General features: G+C 42.8%; 1 protein-coding gene and 1 long non-coding RNA gene across 3 annotated transcripts in view; one reads left to right on the forward strand and one right to left on the reverse strand.

Annotated features, from left to right (window-relative positions):
• Positions 1-21,199, forward strand: part of SGCD (sarcoglycan delta) — a 910,180-nt gene that overhangs the window by 831,496 nt on the left and 57,485 nt on the right. The gene's annotated exons all lie outside the window — the stretch shown is intronic.
• LOC113264010 (uncharacterized) overlaps positions 1-21,199 on the reverse strand; it is a 193,141-nt gene that overhangs the window by 2,672 nt on the left and 169,270 nt on the right. The window contains exon 5 of the long non-coding RNA XR_007191186.2: positions 6,803-6,858. This is a non-coding gene — a long non-coding RNA (uncharacterized LOC113264010). The remainder of the gene's footprint in view (positions 1-6,802; positions 6,859-21,199) is intronic.

Here is a 21,199-nt window from a genome sequence, read left to right on the forward strand (position 1 = left end):
GAGCGACCTGCCTCCAGCCCCACAGCGAAGCGGAGTGCTCAGTACTGGAAAGGAAGTATCCTGATTCCCAGGCCTGGATACTTTTGGGGACTAGACCACCTCTTAAAACTTTTAATCCATACTTCATATTCTGCTCACATGCCAGCCTGGTATCGTAACTATTAGAATCTTGACATTAGACTCAGTCCTAAACCTGCCACTTATGACCAGGAACTTACCGTCTCTGGCTTTGTGTTTTCCCATTTGCAAAGTGGGTGCGCTATAACCACTAAGTAAGAAAACCCAGGTTGAGAGGCCCTTTTTGGGTTTCAGAAGGCTTTTAGTGTTTTAGAGTCCTGTACTTCATTCGCCCGGCCGAGTAAGCATATATTACGAATGCTTAGATGTTCAGAGTGCATAGATGAATGAATCAGAGTCCCCAACTCAATGAATACATCACCCACAAAATGTGAAAGCCAGTTTTATAACAGGCCTATGTAAATGTACCAAAGCAGCACAGATGGACAGACCTATGTCCTGAGTCTCAGAGATGAGTAAGAATTCACTGGAAGGAGGTGAGAGCCATCCGGCAGGGAGATGTGGCAGCACTTGGTTCAGCATGGAGACATGAAAGCATTTGCATGGTATGGGAGAAGCGTGCTGATAATGTCCGCAGAGCATTCGGGACAGGGAGCCATGGGAGGCGCTGCTGGAGGTGGGTACATTAGGAATGGATGATGGAAAGACTTGAATGCCATGGTAATAAATTTGGATTTTCACCTATAGGTGATGGGGGAGAGCAAACATAATCATAAAATAAAAGAAGCACTACCGTATTAATCACCACAGTGATGTTTTTAATGTTTGACGGTTATCCATGTTCTTGATTTATTTCTCAATTTGGGATTACTGATGAAAAATATTCTAGTTCTAAGCTGTCCACCTGAAAATGGATTGCCTCAAATGAAGTAGCCAAACCAAATGCTGTCACGGGGGTGAAAATATAATCTCTGCAGGCTTTTATTTAATTGAGGGCTTGCGTAATGAAGGCGTTCACTGTCGCTAAAATAACATGTTCCCTGCCACTGGATTTAATGAAAACCTACTTAAAGTATATATAAAAGGAGTGAGAAGCTAGGTGCATTTTCTCTCTGGTACATCTCCCAGGACTTTACTTACTGAGGATCAAATATGACACACACGTGGCCGATTTATTCGAGGATATGTACTTTTAAAAACAGAAAAGATAATTGGGAAATGTCAGAAACAGATGCAGCCCCTCCGGTTACGAGGACATGAAACACCCAAGTTGTAAGTTTGTAGATCCCTTCTTATTGAGAAATACAATGTTACATTTTCTCATGGGATGTGACTGGCACCTGAAAATTTCAAAATTAAAATTGTGGAAGGCATCTGTACAAGTGTACATGTCAAATAGCTTCCAGGATGGGCCAATAGCAAGAAAGAATTCTGTAGAGGGGCACCTGGGTGGCACAACGGTTAAGCGTCTGCCTTCGGCTCGGGGCGTGATCCAGGCGTCGTGGGATCGAGTCCCACATCAGGCTCTTCTGCTACGAGCCTGCTTCTTCCTCTCCCGCTCCCCCTGCTTGTGTTCCCTCTCTCGCTGGCTGTCTCTATCTCTGTCGAATAAATGAAAGTCTTTGGGGAAAAAAAAAAAGAATTCTGTAGAAAACATTTATGCTGCGATAGTCAAAGACCAACAAGAAATTGTTGACTTTTGCTTCACCCTGTTCTCCAAAATCAAATGGCATAAATGCAAAAATCTTTTCCGCTTCTGCCAACAACAGCAGTATCTTCAGGCTGACCAGAGCTGCCTTAGCGTTTCAACCCAGTAACCAAGACATGGGCATGGACTGTTCGAGTACTAGGCAGAAAACTAACTGGAAATGGAGGAGGAAACCAGCATATCCAACTGTGAAGAGACACGGAGGACATCATTTGACCAGCAGGGGCTGGGATCTCTGTGGCTTTGAGGAATTAGGGGTCAAGAACTGGGGGAAGCTTAGTGTTACACTCGTCAGCGCTTAGTGATTTAGGGCGCAGGATCAGCACCGAGGGTCTCAGGAGCATTGGCGGAGAACGTACACACGCACATGGTGGATTAACAGGTGTTTAAAGTCCTTCCCTTCCCTGTGCGTCCTCTTCGCAGCACACGGAATCCCCAAGAAGTCAAAAGGTATTAAAACAACGGACACATTTCAGTGCAGGAGCATAGGTGCCAAAGCCCGCGATAAAACATAGAAGGAAAAGACACGATTCCACTCTTGTTTCTCTGAAAGCAGGGAGTGCGGGCATCTGAGTGAATGACAGTCAAGCACAAGTCTCAGAAGCACTTCTCAGTATATAGAGATGTTTACATCTAGTGAGGGAACCACATGGGACAGTAGGGAAATATCTGAATATCTTCATTCCGTAAGGTTTTATTGACTTGATAGGCTATGTAAGCTCGTGAAACAGACACAGATCTTCCCATTGAAGACTTCATAGATTCCCTTTTGTTTTTCTTGCCTAACGTAATTCCATACTGAGCTTCTGCATCACCTCCTTATACCCCACCCTGTGCCCTAAGCTTTTTACAGCCCCCACATTTCTCCTCCATAGCCTTTACTTCTGTTTCCTCTTGCACAGTCACTTTTTAGGCATGTTTTACTCATCTTTTTATCCCTGGTGAGCCAAAAGCACCATGAAGGCAGGGCAACTTTCTTTTCTACCAACACTGTCTAACACAGTGCCTAACACATAGTAGTTATTCACTAGATACTTATTGAACGCAAGATAAACAAATGAGAATTAATCAGAGCCAGGTGGTATTGTTAACCCTAAGAAAGGAGCTGGGTAATCCTAGGGACATAATTATATTTTGCTAGATTATAGAACCCTCACACACTTCATCATGCCTGACAAAGGTCCAGATGTCTTTACTCAACCAAAAAACCCAACTCCCCGAGAATTTAATTAACAAGAACAACAAAGCCGGCACTTGCGAATCACCAAAACACCTGCACAGTACTCTCAGCTTTGGGCCCATACGGACCTGAGGTAAGACTCTGGCTCCGTCATGCAGTCGCACTCGTCATGCGATCTTCAACAAATCACCTAACCGCTTGGCTGCCTTACCTGTAAAAGAAGAATCATAATAGATTCATGTCGTAAAGCCTCTGTGAGGTCTGATAGACAAACCATAGTGCCAGCATAGAGAGACATGTAAAATCACAGAATATTCTAAACAGTGCAGCAAATTATAACTCACTAGTTTACTAGTTGATTGTCTCCTGCCAAAACTCTCAGTTCATAACCCAGGGACAAACTCCATTTTGTTACTCCCCTGTGCTACTAAGCACAGGGCTGGGCATGGCACATAGTAGGTAATTAATAAACACTGGGTGGATGGATGGATGAGTGGGGAGGATGAGTGAATTCCCAGGTAAGACATTATGAGTTGCCAAACTATGTACTAGTTAGAGTAATTTACGGTCTACATTAGAGTACTAGTAAAAACACTAGTTAGAGCACTGTATGGTCTACACTAGAGTTAAGGCCATTGAGGGTGAGCACAAGAAAGGGAGAGGTAAGATAATGACGTAAGCATGCTATGACAAGAGAGAAAGCATCACATAGTAGGCTTCCAGGTCCATGTGGTCATGGTCATGGTGGATACTTTTGATGGAGACTAAATAGTTTTTCATGCCCTGACCCATTTTGCTCTCCTGCACTATGGACTCCAAAAATGGTTGAATTCTTTGCAGATTCTCAAATTCCTTTTCTTCCCACTCAGTCTTTGAATAGTCCCCTGCCTGGAATGCTTCTGTATTCCCCCTTTGTATAACCGCTCTTTGTTCTGTGAGTCTGAGTTTAGACTTCATTTCCTCCTATATGCCTTCTCTGAACCCTCAGACTGGTTCCAGTCTTGAATCCGATCATAGCAACTATTCTTCTGCATCGTGTGTTCATGCTGAAATATTCCTTTCCACCTACTAGGCTGGGGAGAGACAGGGACAGTCCAGGCCTCGTTCACACTAACCAGCCTCTGGGATTTATTAATCATATTTATTGAATGAATAACATCATTCTAAGGTGTAAAGCCTAAAAGAATGTTCAGAATGTTCTAAGAGAAATAAGAAGGGTGGGGATGGTAGGGCTTAAAGTGGAATAACTTCAGTTTTTAGTTTTCTTTGAAGGAACAGAGAGTCCGATGAATGAAAATACCCAGTAAGCCATAGAAGCAAAGGGCAGGAGTGAGAAGGCGGGGTGGCCCTGGATGGCATCGCCAGAGAAGAACAAAGGGTGGGAAACACAGACACTTAAAAGGAGCTGACAGAGGAGTTCAGTTACAGAAGCCAAAAAGAAAAAAAAAATGTTTCTCAAAAGAGTAGACATGGTCAAACCCTGCACGTGGAATTTGAAAAAGCCATTAAAGCAAAGGGCATGGGTTGAAGAAACCGGGTGCTGGAGCGGAGACGACGGCTACCACGCCGGGGCGGGGACAGGGGCTGCGGAAGCCGCAACAGGCTGCTCGGTCAAGGGCAGCTGTTAGCGAGACAAGGCAGACTTCTGCCTGTGAACGGCGCTGAAAATGGAGAGATGGAAGGCAGTGCAGAAAACATCGAGGGAGGGGGGTCTGAGCTAGAAGTCACTGGTGTTCTGTCTCCGAATCCTCTCTGTTCCTTCTGCTACTTTCTTGCAGGGAAGCAGAGTTGGGCATGTTATCACATGAGGTGCTTTTGTGGTTTCCCAACCAGGTGACCGAGCGCGCTCTGGCGTGGCTGGAGGGGAAGAGGCTGACAGCTCCCTATGAATGTCTCTGCTTGGTTGGGGGTGGCTCCGAGGAGTTTCGGTACTTCCGTGTCCCCCCAACTGCCAGCTCGCTTGTGTGCTGCCTTGGAACCCTCCCGTTTTCTCCGTGCGTGCGTGCCTTGTCAAGAAGTTTATGGTACATTTGGGAAGACAACAGGGATATTGTCATTGACTTCAGTGTCTTGGCAGTAACCAGTTTCCACATTAGCTACTTAAACGTTCACTGAAGTGATGTCAAGCTGCGCTCTTCTGTGCCACGAGGCTTGACTTCCAAGCTCTTTCTTCTATGTGGGTGAAGAAACACTTTAGAAAGAAGATTACTCTTCCATGAATTACTAAGAATAGTAGCTACTAAGCACTGTACAAACACTGAGTTTTTAAAGCAATTCTAAGAGGTACCATTTTTATCCCCATTTCATTGACAAGGAAACTGAGACCCGAAGGAACTTATTAGGGTCATGCTGTAAGTATATGGCTCAGCGGCCATTTGAACTCAGGCTTGTCTTAGTCCAAAGACCACTAGGCTAGACTATTCCTTCTGTGATCCACTCTTCTCTCAGCAGCTCCAGAAGGCACATACCCAGAGAAAATCAGGATTATGGTACCTGTAAAGGCCATTTTCTCCTACCTTTGTCCTTGTTTGCCGGCCAGCCCTGACAGAAGCCAGGCTCGTTGGTGTATTTAGCACAGACGCTGCCTCATTTGTCAGGAGAACCCTGATACTCTCTCTAGGCAGGCTGCCCTCCTATATACCAGTGGCCCTCGGCTGTCTCCCTCCTTAAACAGGATCCCTGCTGAACACAGAACAGCCACCATTCTTGACACAAAGCTCACCCAGTTGCTAACAGGTTTAAAAGTGTCCAGGGGACAAATTTGCTTTAGATTCACTGAGCGATATAAGCGCAGTGCTTCGAAATGAACCAATTGACTTAACTCCTCTGAGTCAATGGGCCTGGATGAATCTCTGCTCAGCTGTGCTTTAGGGAATTTGATCCAGAGGACTTCCCAGGGCCAGTCCTTAAAACTGACCATTTCCTCTTCTCATTGTGAACCCCTGTCAGGATTCAACAACTGTGGCTGTGATTTATTAACGTGTCTGATTCCTTCCGGGGGCAGTCCCATTTTTAAAGCTATCCGAGGCTCCAAGCAGCTCTTTGCAGTGCCCGTCCATCAGAGGCACCTGCCCCAACAATCCGCAGCTCCAGATGGGCTCAGACCTCACCAGACAATGCCTCAGTGTCCTAGGGGTTGGCACACAGAGGAAGAATGGATTTAGAGAAACACATCACCGTGACAAAGGGAGAAGGCAGATTCACAGCAAAGGCAGGGCTGACCAGAGGCTGAGGAACCCAGAGACAATTTCAGGAAACTAACCTGCATGGTGATAGCACTTTACGTGGCCGTAGCATCTTGACACGGCCCGCCCACACCCTGCCTGGCAAGAGGAGTTGGCATTTGAGCAAACCCGGGGGTGTGGGGCCAGTGGGGGTGGTTCTCGAGGACTGCAAAATGGCCTTAGCTCTGGACTGAGGAAATCTGGAAATCAGTAGAATTAAAAAGACATACATTCAGGTGGAAAAAGCTTCCCTTGCTTCCCGTCTTTTCATTCCATGTTATTTTCTTTTCCTCTTTAAAAACTGTTTAGCAAGGCTCATGAAACAGAACAAAGAGGAAGGGGGTGGTGAGCTGTTTATTGGAGGTAGAAAATTCAACTTGTGCTGGCATCATGTCACTGAACCAAATAGCTATCTGAGACTCTCTTCTCTCAACTTTGAATGGACCCAAAATGTCACTGTTATCAAAACTGCACATGGAAGAAGACAAGAGATAATGTGTCTGGTAAAACAGGCAGCCCCAGCCAGGAGAATATATAACACTTCCATTCACTGACCCTCCTTTCCCTCCGCATCAGTGTGTGTCATAAATCACTATTTGCTGACAGGTTGTGCTGATATGAACTCAAGGCTGGTTCCAGCGCAAGGGAAACATGCCAAAAAAACTAACTTACCTTAGTGCCAGTGATGGTAGGTCCTGCCCCACCCAAGCCGATCACCGTTTTGCTGCCTAATAGAGGGAGAAAAGGGGATAACCATCATCATTACAAGACCATTTCCCAGATACGCATTTCAGCACATTAGTGACCAGAAGAGAGAGATTCAGCCACTATAGAAAACATGAACAGTCCTGCTGATATCTCCTCCCAGCCCTTCCCAATTCCCCCAGCATGTCGTCATTCACACTCACTCATACACTCACTGCCTGGCTGCAACAAGTTCGGACTTGAATTGTGTTGATAATTATTTTGAAATGTTTGCTATTGTTAGCAGAGTTCTGGCACATGTAGATATTTGGTATTTAAATCTTTGTTGAGTGTTGGGCTCTCCTCAGTCTTCTTTGGGACGAAGTGGCACACATTTATGGATCGCCTTCTAAATTCAAATCACTACGGAATTTGCAAAACTTGAAATCCTGGCCTCTGTACCAAGGAAAGAAATTGCTTAGAAAGAGCAGTCGCCATACCAGAAAGGAATAGGAGGGACAGACAAGTTGTTCAGAAAGCTCAGACGAGGCAAGAAAATTTGGGGACAGAGTTGCGGCAAAGGTGGCATTGGAGTTGGTCATGGAACAGGGTGGGATTTGGCTCTCCAAGGAAAGGGAAGTAGGAAGCAGCATCCCCGTATCATACGAGAAGAGCAATACTGAAACAGTGAATGAAGTAGACACATGGACAATCTGACCATCCAGACTGAGAATGTGGGGTTTCCTCCTCTCTATTGGCAGCCAGATGATGTCATCAAAGCTGTTTCTGGAAAGCATACTCAAACTTGATGTGTAGGAGACGTTCTGAGTAGAGAAGCAGCAAGCAGTAAAGAGGGTGGGAAGATGATTCAAAACTCAAGGGATAATTCAAATCAATTCTGTGTCTTGAAGCACAGAAATAGTCATCAGTGAAAGTCTGTTTTTCCAAATAACCTGAACTGTCTGGAAGAGGCACCAAACGCTTGCTGTCATTTATGGCAGCTTGGAGAAGCAAACTGGATGTGGAGTTTGGCTCGTTGCTTGTAGTCATCTGTGATATCTTGGCCAAAGATTACCAAAAGATCATCCCCTCTTTAATTATATCAAACAGAAGTTACCATTCCTAGAACATAATTTCTACATTTAAAAAATAGGGAATTTTGTAGGGGTGCCTAGCTCCGTCAGTTAACATTCAACTCTTGATCTCAGCTCAGGTCTTGGTCTCAGGGTCGTGAGTTCAAGCCCTGCATTGGGCTATGCACTGGGTGTGGAGCCTATTAGCTAGATAGATTGTTTTACAAATATATAGCCATTTAGTTCTCATATTGTGCACTCTTGGGAAGTAACTACCATATTAGTCCTATTCTACAGAAAAGGGATCCGAGGCACAGAAGGTGAGGTAGCTTACCTAAAGTCACAAAGCTAGTAAAGAATAGAGCTGAAGTTCGAACCCAGGTATCCTGCCTGGAGCCCTTGCTCTTAACACACTGTTTTATTTTATTTTATTATTTAAAAGTTGTGATCAAACAAAATGGGTCATGCTCAAACAACAGTGGGAATAGAGAGGAAGAATGGATGGGAGAAACTCTATAAAGAGTACGGCAACTCCTTGAAGACAGATGGGGATGCAGGGGGGAAAACTAAAGGTGACTCTAAGCATGAGTCTTGTGACTGGAAGTTTTGCTGGAAAGTTAAGAAAAGAGGGTGTGCTCAGGGAGAGGGATGGCCAGAAATGGGCTGGAGCTTGTACGCTGGTGAGTTGTTTAAATAGAGGCATACAGCAGGCAGCCTTGTGGGAACACCACTCAGATATGAAGCCATCTGCTTCGTCGTGACAGTCGGTGCCTCAAGAGCGGAAGTTCTTGTCAGGAAAACGATTATAAATAGAAGACATGGCAAGTCATTAGAAAATGCCTACTTTTTAAGAAGAGCCCACAATGAAGTGATAGGAAGAAAGTTCAGAAGCACAGGAAGCAGAAAAGAATTGGTTTCAAGTGGAAGAATTGCCAAGGAAAATGAATATCTAGAATGGTACACTGCATTTGGTCACTTGAAGGTCGGCTGTATGGGGGGAAAAATGGGACGAATGATAAAGTCAGAAGGTTAAGGAGAAGGCAGAGTCCTATAATCTTTGTAGGTCAAAATGGGACCCAAGTTGCCATTATGGACAGACAAGAACTGTACTGTCCACTAGGTCCATGTGGCTATTTAAGTACAATTAAATATAATTAAAAATTCAGCTCCTCAGGCACACGAGACACATTTCAAATGCTCGGTAGCTACACGTGGCTACCGTGCTAGACCACACGGGTATAGACCATTTCCATCATTGCACGAAGTCCTGTTATACAGACTTGAACCAAAGTAAGGATCGGGAACCTTTTTCTGTAAAGGGTCAGATAGTAAATATTTTAGGCTCACTGGGCCACGCGGGCTGGGTCATAGTTACTCAACCCTCCCACTGTAGCTTGAAAACAGCCATAGTAAATAAACAAATGAGTGTGCCCATGTTCCAGGAAAACTTTATTTTTGGACAGCTGTACCTGAATTTCATGATTTTTACAACGTGAAATAGTACTCTCCTTTCGATTTCATTTGAACCACTTAAAAATGTAAAACCCATTCTTCGCTTGTGTGCCATACAACACAGGTGTCGGGCGGGATGTAGCCGGTGGGCTGCAGTGTCCCAGCCTCTAGACTGTGGATCTCAGGAGCGGAAGCGGCCCATGTCCGAGCGTGTGAGTGCTAGACTGGCTGGACAAGAATAAGGGATAAAATAAGCCCCGAGTTTCCTCTGCTTTTCATCAGCCAAATAGATAATGCAAGTCAGATAAAAACGCACATCAAAATTACATGAGCTGCGTTAGAATATAACGGGAGACGGTTAGTATATAATGATGAAAAGGAAATTTTGATGCAGAGAGTTCACATCAATATGCTGGAATCTCAACTTGTGACTAGCTAACTAGATGTGTTGCTGTATAGAAATCAAATTAGATGTTCAACATAAAAACAAAAAAAAAATTCTATTTAGCCCGATTTCCTGAAATATCTGTATCTGCCATTTTAAGCACTAATCATGCCAAGACTCAACAGGGTCCTCAAAAAAGAAAAAAAAAATTCAGTTAAGTACACAGAATGACCTTCCCTGTTAGTGAGACATTGGTAGTAAAGAGTTTTCTTTTATTCTGTCAACTTTCCCTCATTGACATAGCTGCCCGGAGCCTGGCAGTGGGGAGTGTCATGATTGACCGGGAACCTCCACCTATGGTGAGGGAGTGGGGACATGTGGCACAAGTACTTGCCACTGCTGTTTGAGCGCCGTGATACAGGGGGCGGAAGCAATACTCGATTTCGAAATATTTGAAGATCTGACTACTATCCGTGAGCTTATTTTTTTTTTTTTTTGCCTTTTACTGGAGAAAAATTTAAATAGATACGGAAGAGAGAATGGTATAATGAGCCCCTGTGTACCTATCACTCAGCTTCAGCAATTATCAACTCCTAGCCAATCCCTACTTCACTTTCCCATCCCCGTATTATTTAGAAGCAAAGCACAGACATCATAGCATTCAAGAGCTTTTTTTTTTTTTTTTTTTTTTTTTTTACTGGTTTCTAATCCTGCTTCACATGCTTCTGTTGTTACACAAGAAATGCTTTTAAATTGTTCAGTGGTGTTTAGTGTGTAATGTGAAGACAAAATCAGGGGAAGCTATTTTCGACAGGGTTAACATGGTCAATTTACAAAGAAACTGAAGCCTATCATGCTTGCACATACATGTCCAAAGACATGATTTGCAGTGTGTGCACTTCTAAGTATGCCGTGCCCTCAGGCTCAGCCAGCAGTTTCGTGTGCCCACCATGCACCGGACATGGTGCTGAGCGTAGTCACTCCTTCCATCCAGAGCCCGGTTAAGACATTGCTGTCACAAGGCAGGCTGAGGCATGAGTGCACTTAGTGATGGACCTGAGGCCAGTCAGCTGGGAGGGGGCCAGTCACCACTCCTTACTTTCCCACAGCGTCAGCGGATTAAGGAAAATAAAGGAATAATTTACTGCTTTCATGAAACATGGCTTCCAGTACACCTAAGCTTCGCCTGCCTTATTCACCGTAACTCTGACGTTCCCTTTCGGAGATTCTACTTTTCCTACTCAAGTTGTTCTTGAAATCTGAGTCCAACACAAAATTTGGATTCATCTGCCAGAAACCATGAAGAGGGAAGTGGAGAGGAACAAGTGAGTTTAGAACTAATATTTCTGACCATGGCAATAAGGAAGGCAGGAAATCTTGTTACATGGTGTGACCGCCCCGAGAAAAAGAGACCAGTGCATCGTACCTCCCCAGACTTGAGCAAAGAAATGCATGGGTCTCTCTGTCCTTTTCTCCTCTATTGTGGAGTGTGCGGTTGACTGTTCCTCACCATGTCTCCTCACAAGACTTTCAGGATCAAGTAATTCCTGACCAAGAAACAAAAGCTTTCCCCTTTCCCAGTGGATTTGGATGAAAACTGGTAATACAATCAGACACAACTCCAAGAGAAGGCATTGGAGAAGACCCAGGCTGGGTCTACAAGGGATCACATGTGAGATGGCATACATATTTATGCTGCATGAAAGTCACTGCTCCTATCCTATCACTCTGTAAACATCACGACTACCTGAACAACGGACTTATTTTATGGGGGAAGTGATATTTCTGTTACCTTGCTTCTACCCCAGTAGGACTGGTTCAGTAATAAATATGTGAGACCTTTTGTTTGGGGAGGGGGGAAGAAGTACGTGGATCTGACCTCAAAACCATCTTTAGGCTCTTCCACTAGAGTTTCTGTCTTGAGAAATGGGTAGGAAGATGGAAATGAGACTGAGAAAATATTCTCAACCTCAGGAATGTTTGGAGGCAGTTAGGCATTTACATTGAATAATCAAAATGTTGGGGACGGGGTGCATCTCCCAGCACAGTGTACCAATGACGAGGAGACGGTTTAGAGCCAGGAGCGCCTGGCCACTGACTGGCTGCTCGCCCCTGCCTGCTCACTTCTCTCCGCTCTTGTTTCTCAGCAGGAAAATTGGAAGGAGGGACTATCAGAAATGGCAATTTTTTGTCATGAGGTATAACTGATGTATAACATTAGTTTGAAGCATATAGCATAATGATTCAGTATTTGTATATATTGCGAAATGATCACCACAAGTCTCGTTAACATCTGTCACGCTCTATAGCTAGAACTTATTTTTCTTGTGATGAGACCTTTTAAGATCTACTCTCTTGGGGCACCTGGGTGGCTCAGTTGGTTAAGCGTCTGACTTTGGCTCAGGTCATGATCCCAGGGTCCTGGGATCGAGCTCCACATCAGGCTCCCTGCTCAGTGGAGAGTCTGCTTCTCCGTCTGCCTCCCCTCACTTGTGCTCGTGCTCTTCCCCTCCCCCAAAATAAGTAAGTAAAACCTTAAAAATTAAATAAATCTTTAAAAAACTCTCTTAGCAACTTTTAAATATACAGTGCAGTATTATTAACTGTAGTTACCATGCCCTACATTATACCCCCATAATTTACTTAAGAAATTGCGATTGACAACTTGTCGGTGTTTGGTTTAACATATGGATTATGGGGGCGGGTTTTTTAAATTTAAAGAAGCTGACAGTATTTGAAATTGGGAGGTTTCAAATCTTTTCTGGACCCTTATTTTAACATAACAAGAGTTGGGAATCTCTAAATAGAGCTTCTGCCTTCAGAAAGGATGAGTGAGGAAAGAAAAAAAAAAGAAAGAAAAGAAAGGATGAGTGGTCTCTTATTCTCCCCATTCCCCACCACTCCTTACTGTCTTCCCAACGAGGCAGAGGACCAGCTGCCATTTAGAATCACTGCCCTTGCAGAAACTTCTGACATATGTACTCACATTCCCTGTCTCATCCCCAGAGACATTTGCAATTCTAACCTGGACTTTTTGAACTCTAAGGTCTCGGAGGTTCTGTGGTTGTCTGGTAAAATATAACATCCCCAACAGCTAAGTTGCAATATGTTGTCTCATTAAAGGTTTCCAGCAGTGGGAACTTTGGTGTCCAAACTGCAGGACTGACCTTTTCCCCCAGGTCACTGTAATTTTCAGAGGAAATGCTGACTCCTGGATCTGAGCGTTTAGGTGAGCATGGTGGAGCTCTACATTCTAATTATCTCCCTGCTTTTGCTTTGCCTTGGTATTTAGCCATTCACAGAAGATTTTTTTTTTTTTTTAACTTCTTGGGTACTAATGCTCCAACCTGAACTACAGCCAACTAGAGTGTTCTGACCACAGGCTTTATCGTCCTCTGTTTGTACAGGCTTTTCAAATTTTTAAAAACTTCTCTGAAATATCATTTGCTTTTCACACTAACCCTGTGAGAGATAGGACACATATCGCTTGACCTGTTTTACAAATTTAAGGGGGAAATAGCACGTTCTTTAAAAAGATGTTTACCTTTTAGGCCCTGTCCCTTAAAATCAGACCCTGATACATTGTTTTTAAAGCTGTTTACTAAATACAAAAATAAAAATGTGTTTATTTAATTAAAACATCATTCTCCAAGGCCTAAAGACTTCCAGACTGCACCATCCTCCCTCCCCACTGAGACGTAATTGAAGATTGATATGATACATTTTATTAATTAGGCCCGTCTGGTTTTCCCACAGAGAAAAAAGGAATGCGTCATCTTTGATGCCAGCTGATTTAAATAAAAATCCATTTGGATTTAGCCCTTTCATGCTGGTGCTACACCGAAAGACCAGAATGTGAGATGTGAAACATTTACCTTGATTTCATTCTCTAGAAGAAAATCTGAAGTTTTGTAGCAAAAATGTATTCTTTGTCAGAGCACTGAGGAAATGAGGACTGGGCAGGATCACGTACCCTCCTCCTGATTGACTGCAAACCAATCGAAAGAAGTTGAGTGGGATCTTCAAAGAAATACAGACAGCAGAGTGCCCTCTTTTTGGTTTCATAGGGCACTACTGGGGATGGGTGTGGTGCATGTGTGTGCGTGTGTGTCGTGGTTAATTTTAAGTGTCAACTTAGCTGGGCCACGGTAGCCAGATATTTGGTCAAACATTATTCTAGATGTTCCTGTGAAGGTATATTTTTAGATGAGATTAACATGTAAATCAGTAGACTCTGAATAAAGTAGTTTATCTTCCATGGTGTGGGTGGGCCTCATCTAATCAGTCAAAGGCCTTAATAGAAAAAGATTGACCTTCCCAGAAAAAAAGAGAATTCTGCCAAGAGACTGCCTTTGGACTCAAATGGCAGCACCTCTCCAGCCTGTCAGCCTACCTTGCAGACTTTGAACTTACCAGCCTCCATAATCTTATGAGCCAATTCCATAAATATTGGAATAATGAGAACCAACCACTTATTGGTTCTTTTCTCGGAAGAAACCTGACTAATGACTAATACAGTGTCTGTGTCTGTGTGTGTATATGTGTTACACCCTAAAGCAATTAAGACTCTAAACCAGGAATTGGCATTTTCTATAAAGGGCAAGAGGTTTTCAGGGGCGTTGGATCTCTGTTGGAACTACTCAGCTCTGTTGTAGCTCAATAGCAGTCATAGAAAATGAGCATGCCTGTGTTCTAATAAAACTTTATTTGTAAAAATGGAGGGTGAGACAGATGCAACATGTAGGGCTTCAGACCTCCCGTCTACACTCCAGAGGTGTTGTATAACATAAGCATTGTAACCGTTATTGATTGATAGCTAAAATATTGCAAGCTCATCATATACCCAAGCATTTTATGGCATGTAATGTGCATACAGTTCAACCACAACTCAAATATACAAATATTTAACATATAGAATCCTTATTTTTCTGTAGCAAGTTCATATCTAATTTTAGCTCTCATTCCACAAGAGTGGAACAGAGTGACAGAACTTAAACTACCAGCTGGGAGACCCAGAATTACTTCCTCAGGGCTCATCCTGTACAAAGGGAGCATGTCCATATGGCACTTCATATCTTCGCCCCACTGATATCCAATGGGGTATCCAATATGGTGTCCGTTGTCTCATGGTCCCTGGTCATCACAGATCACTAATGAGATATCCTGAGTTCTGGTCTGCAGGGCTTCTTCATGTTCAAAGATGCTTTCTGCTATGTGCATGCCACTCTTGATTATTGTTCTGTTCTTGCATCACACGGAGGCAGAGAAAATTCCTTAAAACAATTTGTGGTCTTACTGCCTGAATACACCAGTTAGTTAATCTTACCCAGAGTCTTGCGCCTCCCGGGTTCTTTCCAACATTGGGATACATTGGATAGCACAAACACTTCTCTCTCTCTTTTTTCCCCTCTTCTTTAGATGCAGCTCATGGAACGGGGTAGGAACTGGCCAGTGCCTAACTTGTCACCCTGTACCTGTCTTTCTTTCCTCCTCAAGTGCAATCAACTTTTTTCTGGTCCGGTATAAGAATCAAAGGAAGGTCATCCTGACTCCAAAGCCAGGATTCTGAACCACCAGTGGGTTATGTTAATCCAGTATTTACACAGGATGTTCTGCTGTTGAAATGGACTATAATCTGTAGAGTCACAGTTGGTTTGTGAGTCAGTATCAAAGGAAAATGAGAACCGGAGTAGTCTTTTGGTGGCAAATAAATGGTATAGTCGGGGGCTACAAGTTAGAGAAAGCAGAGATTACTGTGAGTTAGGGTAAAGCTTCCATAAAGAAATGGTAGTTCAGTCTTCAAGGATTGAACTAATAGGATTCAGTTGGCAGGGACATATAATTTATGGGGAGGAATTCTATATCTTCCTGTCTTAGAGAAAGATGTCTGATCTGTCTGATGACCATCAGTGTGTGTCCAGTCTCTTGAGAGGAGCCACTAGTTTTAGTCACCAGTACCTATTCCAAGGACCTGAAACACTTATATTTTCTTCAACCATGAGACCTCTCAAGTAATACCAGTCAGTTCTTCACTGTATATCCACTCTTGGGGAACTTGGGAAACTTTAAGATGCTCTTCTCCTTGAGACTCCGTGGAACTGTCCTGGTGTGGCCGGGAAGGGGGAACATTATTTCCCTAGTTACACCATTTGGTCATGGCCACTCAGACATCAGAAAGAGCTAGAATTTCTCATTAGGATCTTTAGTTTACTCTAGTACTATCTGTAAAACTAAGCAATGGTTAATTTTGTTTGGGAAACCTTCCCCAAAACCTATGTGGAGTTCCAGCTGGCTTGACCCTATGATCTTTGGTCCAGCATCCTGGAGTCCTGGGCCATAGGCAAGTTCTAAACTTTGAATATGTCCCCCCGCCTCTGCCCAGTTCTTGTTTTGATAGTCGTTTATTCAGTTGTTTTGGATAGAAAAAGTGTCCTTAGGCATGGTTGGAGTTTCCAAACTCCCTCTTACTATTTCATGTTTTTTGCCTAACATATAGACCCACAAACAGAAGACAAACCCCTTTCCTCAAAAGATCAGCTCTAGAAAATAAATACCGCTGTTTTCGTGAGCCTATTTTAGAGCTAAAAATGGAGCATCTGACTCATTATTCTAGGGTCTCTTAGAACATTCTTCTCTCCCCTGCCTCCAAGCACATACACACACAGAGAGACTTCACCATCGCAGAAGACACAGCAAGCCATTCTTGATCCCACAAGTTGGGTCTCTGGCTGCTTGTTTTCTGGACAACAGATGGCAATTGATAGTTACGCCTTTTTTACTTCTGAAGGTCGCTTGCACGTTTAAAAACTGATTGCCTTAGGGAATGATGGCTACAGAGGATGGGATTTTTTGGAATGATGAAAAGATTCTAAAAATGATTATGGTGATGGTTGTACAGTTCTGTAAATATAATAAAAGTCATTGAATTGTATACTTTAAATCAGTGAGTTATATGGCATGTGAATTATATCTCAATATAGCTGTTTAAAAAAAATTAGATTAAAAAAGAAAGGAACAAATGACCTAGCTCTCTGGAACCCTTGCCCATGTGTCTAAGGAGATGCATGCAAACTCCTGGGAGGTGTTCTGTTCCCCCAACCCTGTACTTCGTTGTCTTCCTCACATGTTTCCTATACAACTAAATCTCTAGGCACCCCTATCCTTTCCCCTAAATCTCATAGATAATGTACTTGGCCTAGAGAATTCCAGATCATCTTTGGGAAACAATTCAGTCATTAGCTATTTCCATGAAGTTTTCTTTGATCAGCTAAATGTGAGTTAAGAGCCCCTGCCATGTGTTCATATCTTTCATACTTTGCCATAGTTGCCTTCTCACTAGACAGTGACCTTTGTAAGAGCAGGAATAATTTTCATCGTGTCCCACTATTATATCCTCAGGGCCCAGAACAGTACCTACAGGACGGAACAGAGTGGGTGGATGAATGGGTGGGTGGATGGATGGGTGGACGGATGGCCTAACTACTAAGATACAGTTTAGGAATTTACTTTCTTGGAATAAAAACTGATGGAAGTTACAGAGATGGTTTTCCCACTTAAGTGAGGAGAAAGAGAGAGGTGAGGATGTTCGTATTCAGATCGGTCATTTTGTTTTTTCAGAATCTTAATTTTTTTTTTTTTTGAGTGGTGTGTAATGAAGGTTTTCTCTGGGGATAGTAGTTCATCCACATTTGCTATTATAGTTGACCTAGCTCTGCTGTCCTGCTGTTCTCCCTGCTTGTTTATAAATTAGAGAACATCTTTCAACTTGGTGGGGGAGCTGTATTCTCACACAGAACAGTAAGATGGCAGTATGTGTAGGACCATTTAGAGACATCGTTGCAGCTCAAATGGGGTGCCCCAAATTTTCTTTCAAGGCATAAAATCACTCACCAGGACAGGGCCAAACAGAATGAGAGCTTATTTGCAGGACTGACAATTTTTAAGCAGGCTGGAAGCAGGGATAGCATGTTGAAAAACTGAAGAATTCTCTGAGTGACTGCTTCTTTACTTTCCATCTGTTTCTTCCCTAATGACACCTGCAATGGTCTAATAGGGCCACCAACTCAGTATCCCAAATCCAGCTTCAAAAATATGCCAACTTTTTACCATAATGTATCAGTTGGAAGGTAGTTCAGACGCCACCTCGTCTGACGTGCTATGTAATGTATGAGTGCCTTCCACAGTGTTCTGAACAGATGGTATTCAGTTGTTCTTTGTGCATCTCTAGCGATGATTACTCATTACTGCAGGAGACAACTGATTTCCGTGTTGGATGATGGCATAGAAAGTTCATTTCGGAGGAGCAGAGTCTTCAAGTATGGGGGTCTGGAGACACACCAGCCTTGGAGTCATGGCTCTGGTCCTTACCAGCTGGATGTCCTTGGGCAAATTACTTAACCTCTCTAAGCCTTATTTTTCTATCTCTACAAAAGGGGGGGTCAATAATATTTAACTTGTTATATGATGAGGATTAAATGAGAAAATATATACAAAAGCATTCAGTGTGTTTGTTGCCTGGCACATAGGAAATATCCAATAATAAGTAGTAGCTTAAAAATCAAGCAAAAAAAAAATTTCTCAAAGTGTTCTAAGACTAATAGTTGCATACAAAGGTCAAGAACAGAATTAACTACAGCTACCATGATTGTCAAATTCATGCTAGTATCTTACTCCAACATGTATGGCATCCCATGACTATACCTGGATTTGAAATGAAGGACCCTAAACTCATTCTGAATTAAAGAAACTAAGGAATGGGGATTTACTAAGCAGAGACAGTGATGCATGGGAAATTGCTTGATAGTTGTCTAGAGAGAGAGAGAGAGAGAGAGTGTGTGTGTGTGTGTGTATGAATCATGACAGAATGGGCTACTCCATTTTCTTTAAAAAAAAAAAAAAGTGGAATAGAAACAGGTGAAAACTTCTTAAAGGTCTGTCTGTGGTTCTTGGTTATCTTGCTTGCCAAGCCCCTCTTCCTACTGTACCAGCTTGTGAGTACCACCACACAACACAAAATCAAACAGGTCGATTCATTTGAAAGAAAAGACCATTTCTTTATTCGCAGCACCTGCATATGCAGAGTTTCGTGACTTCAGTTGTGATTTGGGGTGGTGTTGTTTTTTTTTTTTTTCCTATTTCTAAGCTTGAAATTACCTAGCTCATCAAGGTGATAATTGGAATCTCTGCCTGATCTCTAAAAGCAGTTGGCTTCTTCTTCTCAAACAAAAGACCATTGTTCTTGATTTTTCTGAATTATCTTGCATTATAATCAAGAGGCAGTATCCTTACACATAAGAGGGCCAAGGGTTAGGGCCTAGCTCTCAATTCAGCAAACCGAGAAAGGAATGAGGCTTTGATGAAAGATGAGTTAGCACCCAAACCTGTTTCTTCAAAGTAACTATGCGCTACAGGGGACAGAGCTCTTGAGAAATATGTGAGAGTACTTCTTAGGTGGCCAAGGACTTCTCAGCATTTCTCTCAATGGCAGTGATCCAGATCTCAGAGTCACTTACCTAATTTAAAGCACATCGAGTGCATGTGGGCTGAACATAAGGTTGACATGAAATGGGCTTCCCAGTAACCCAAGAGTGAGGGCCCTGAAGTTTTTTGGTAGGACCATGAGGTCACTACTTTCTGGTCACCAACTTTTCATCTTGTTACATCACTGGGTCCAACTGCAGAAAACTGTTAAGGTCTGATTCTTTCCAACGGAGGCATCTTCAAGATCAGGAAGAAGATAAAGGCTTTTCTTTTCTTTCTTTGTGTTTGTTTTGTTTTGTTTTTTGTTCGTTTGTTTAATGAAAGAACTTTAGGGAAATCCAGGTTTCTTTTCTACAACAAATAAGGTGATTCCTAGAACAATTGTAATGACTGGTTTTATTTCTCCTTAATCCTGTCTTTTAGAGCCCATTACTCCCTTACCTGGCATACCCCTAGTCCCACTCCCTGATTCTCTTTATCAGGATAACTCCTACTTATCCCGAAACACCACCCATTCCTGGACTTCCCCTAACATCTCAGTTCTGCGCCTTTGTAGGCAGCCTGCACTGTTATCTTGTAACTTACCTGCTTGCCCACCTCTCCCCAGGAGACTGTGCATTCATTCCACCTTTGTACCCTCAAGTTCCTGGCACTTAATAACATCCCAGTAATGGATTTGTTGAGTACCTCTGATAGAAAGCAAACTACTGTAAGTATTTTTTTTTCATTCGACACATAGTTATTGAGTTATTATACTTAAGGAACAGAAAATTATAAGGCAATGAGGTTTCAAAGACAGCAGAACTGAGAGAACAAATTATAGTGAAAAAAAAATTACCCTTGGAAATCTCTTAAATTGTACCTATAGTACATGGTTTTATATGTTCAAACCTGTGTAATAATTCTAATTCACTCAAAGTTTTATCCACTGAGTTAAAAGAAGGAACAAAAGGCTATCTAAATGCATAGATCTGGACAGTCAAACCATTCCGTATTTAAGTGACTATTAAATTCCTAAAGGTGAGTCAGTGAGTGAGTGTAATGTTCCTGCTCCCCTGAGAGGTTTTTTTTAAATGTTAAGTCTCTACAGTCTTAATGCATAGAAGGATATTTAAGAATTAAATGATATAAATATTATAAAAACACATAGCTTAGGTCCTAGGACCATGTGAATGCTCAATAAATGTTTGCTTAACTTAAATTTAAATCTTACTTGATTGGAGCTGTTTTGGAAAGTTATGGAGAAGAAGGTAGCCTCTTGCTTCTTGGTCCTGTTATGGTGGGTTCACTGGCTGCCAGTGCTAGCCCTGGGCCTTGGCATCCTGGAGCTCAAGAAACAGGAGTTTGGTCCTCATGACAGTGTTTATGTTGGATGCATGAATCATGTGACTGGACCGCATGTAGCCATGCTTTGTGCTAGGCGTGGAGGTAAGATGCGTGGGAGAGGCAGGTGTATCTCTGGTCTTGGGAAACTCTCGGTCATATACGAAGGACGTAGGTTGAATAAGGAGTGCCTTTTATGGAAGAAGGAAGTCAGAGCTCTCTACAGTCCAGTCTGTGCAAGTGAAGACTTCCCTGAGGAAGTGGCATTAAGATAAGTAGTAACTAGCCAACACACGGTGGGAGACAGAGTTTAGTAGGGAAGTAGAGGAAAATCTAGAGAAAACAGCATGAAGAAATGAAGTCTAATCTAGTTGGAATGTTGAAAGTGGGCTTGACCTTTGCCTCTCCCACCCCGTCATGAGTGCCTTACTAAACCCAGTCCTTGGTTAATGTAACAGTCTATCTACCTTCTGTCTTCACTGAGGTAGCAGACAAGAGCTAGAGAAAAATACAGTCATAGTAACCAGTCTTTCTCTAAGGTTGTGAGCCCTAACCTCAAGTGGATTATAAATACAATCCAGAAATCTTCCCAACTTGTCTTCAGTCCATTCCCTGTCATAGTCCCCTAGAGAGTTACTTTGTATGTCTTTCTCTCCAAACCGTCAACAGACC

This window comes from Ursus arctos, unplaced genomic scaffold (genome assembly GCF_023065955.2).
Source record: "Ursus arctos isolate Adak ecotype North America unplaced genomic scaffold, UrsArc2.0 scaffold_15, whole genome shotgun sequence".
Lineage (NCBI taxonomy): Eukaryota > Metazoa > Chordata > Mammalia > Carnivora > Ursidae > Ursus > Ursus arctos.